Source organism: Capricornis sumatraensis, chromosome 8, assembly GCF_032405125.1.
Source record: "Capricornis sumatraensis isolate serow.1 chromosome 8, serow.2, whole genome shotgun sequence".
NCBI lineage: Eukaryota > Metazoa > Chordata > Mammalia > Artiodactyla > Bovidae > Capricornis > Capricornis sumatraensis.
In genome coordinates, this window is record NC_091076.1 from 23,272,377 (window position 1) to 23,275,190 (window position 2,814).

Here is a 2,814-nt window from a genome sequence, read left to right on the forward strand (position 1 = left end):
GATATTTGCCTTATTAGTAAACAGCACCAGGGATACAAGATATTGAGAAAGTCAAAAGATATATATCAGATGGATTTATTCCTTGAATTAAGATAAATAAATTTTGGAATTTCCCTGGTAGTCCAGTGATTAGGACTGAGCACTTTCACTGCAGTGAACCTTGGTTGGGGGAACTAAGATCCTGCAAGTCACACACCGCATCCAAAAAATAAAAATTTAAACTTAAAAAAATAATTTTAAAAAGATGAATAAGTCTTGACTAAAAAAGTTCCATATTCCATGCATATAATAATCCACATGAAGGCGTTTGGCTATTGTTTTAATGTTTAGAGGTAATACAGAATTTTATGGACATGTGGACGCTGACACATCCTCAAACGGTGCTGTTCTCCATATGATAACACTATGAGTCCAGTCCTCTCCCTGCCACTTCCCCCCAAATAATCAACTCTTAATAGTAGCAATGATCTCATTAATTGTGGACATACATTCCTGTGTCTGGACTATTCCTTACCAAACTTTCTCAGGAAATTGTAAATTTCTTCCAAGGCAAAATACTCTTTTTCATAGGAAACTTATTTTTTCAAGGATTTTATTAAAGGCAATTTAGACATCGTTATTCTTCAGGCTATAGATTAGAGGATTCAGCATGGGCAAAATAATGGTATAAAACACAGAAGACACTTTCCCTTGTTCCATGGAGCTGACTGATGATGGCTGCAGGTGCATGAATGCTGCAGATCCATAGAAAATAGTGACAGCTGAGATGTGGGAGCTGCATGTGCTGAAGGCTTTGGACCTGCCCTCGTGGAACGAATGTGGAGGATGCTGGAGATGATGAAGATGTAGGAGCTGAGGATGGTCAGGATGGGGGTGAGGATATTAAATGCACTGAAACACAAAACTACCGCCTCATTTATGTAAGTACTGGAGCAGGAGAGCTCCAGTAGAGGAAAAAGATCACGGAGGTAATGGTTGATCACATCAGCCTTGCAGAAAAGCACTCTTAGCATGCAGCCTGTGTGAGCTGCGGCACCAGTCAAGCCCATGATATAAACCCCAACTACCATGCAAGAACAGAGCTGATAAGACATGGTGACATTGTAAAGCAAGGGGTTACAGATGGCAACATAGCGATCATATGCCATTACAGCCAACATATGACATTCTGATATAACAAAAACAAGGAAGAAGAAGAGTTGAGTCATACATGCTGGGTAGGAGATAGTATTCTTCTCTGTCACAAAGCGCACCAGCATTTTGGGGGTAATGACAGTGGACTGACCGAGGTCAATGAAGGACAAGCTACAGAGGAAATAGTACATGGGGGTGTGCAGGTGAGAACTGAGCCCAGTCAGTGTGATCATGCCCAGGTTCCCCACCACCGTGACCGCATAGATTCCTAGGAGGAGGAGGAAAAGGGGCAGCTGGAGTCCTGGATGCTCGGTTAGCCCAGCAAGGATAAACTCAGTCACTGAGGAGTGATTTCCTGCTGCCATTTTCCTCTGGGAATTTATGGAAGAAATGAAGAATTGAAGTGGATATTTATAGTCTTATAACACAATGATGTGTAATATAAAAACCAGACTTTTCAAGCAGATAGCTCCAGTTCTCTGTCTGTTCCTGATCTACGTTAGTGGTCAAAGTGCATCTCAGTAACATAGAAGATGTAACTATTAATAAATATAAGATAGAATGTTCCTTTGTTTGTTCAATGTTATCAAACCAAAGAATTCTCCCAATGGGTCTCAGTATTGTCCAGTGCCTAGACAGCAAAAGAAATATCCTGTTAACTTTATTATAAGAACTTTCCATGATTGGTTTTCATTCCTCTCAACTCTTCTACAGAGCAAATACTAGTATGCCTACTTTACATGCTGGATAACTAATATAGTGGTTGGATATTTTCTCACAGTTAGGCATGTAAGCAGTACATGGTCAAGCATACAAAAAAAAGCCTTTCTGTCTCACTTTCCATCTCCTCTTTTAGCTAGTCATATCTGCCCTTCTATCTCTTTGTCATATCAGAGCAACCATTCACAGTAATTAAAGTAAGTGGAAAAATTAATATAAAGTACTGACTAAGCTAAGTCACTACAGTTGTGTCCAACTCTGTGGAACCCCACAGATGGCAGGCCACCAGGCTTCCCGGTCCCTGGGATTCTCTAGGCAAGAACACTGGAGTGGGTTGCCATTTACTTCTCCAATGTATGAAAGTGAAAAATGAAAGTGAAGTCGCTCAGTCTTGTCCACTCTTAGCGACCCCATAGACTGCAGCCTACCAGGATCCGTCATCCATGGGATTTTCCAGGCAAGAGTACTGGAGTGGGTTGCCATTGCATTCTCCAGTAGTGTATAAATAACTGATCCTTTGCAGTGAATACTGTCACTATAGTCACCTTTTCAAAAATAATGAGGAGAATTCAGAAGTGTGAAATATTAAAGCCTAAATTCATTCATCCTAAAATCTCTTATGAAATATTACCATATGCAATGTACTTTGTATGACCTGTTATTGTCCTGGGCTTAGGTTCTGGGAAACCAGGGCTGCAGAATGTCAATCTTGCATGATCCTTAGGCTATAACAACAGTATTGTTGCGGTCTTGGTGTCTTTGTACTCACCTTCAAATTCGCCTTCAAACCAAAACACTCCCCCATAGGCACAAGAGAACAAAGCAGAAAGAATATTTGCATCATTCTATCTCTGAGATATGGGGGAAGAAGGCTGATGATTCCATGCACAGCACAGTGTGATGACTTCAAAAGAAAGAGACCCAAAAGGTATCAACAGAGGTTATCAGTGTGTCAAAACT

At 40.7% G+C, this 2,814-nt stretch overlaps 1 pseudogene; it reads right to left on the reverse strand.

The window, feature by feature from the left end:
- Nucleotides 1-564: 564 nt before the first annotated feature.
- On the reverse strand, nucleotides 565-1,526 carry LOC138083274 (olfactory receptor 8G1-like; annotated as a pseudogene).
- Between the last annotated feature and the right edge of the window lie 1,288 nt (nucleotides 1,527-2,814).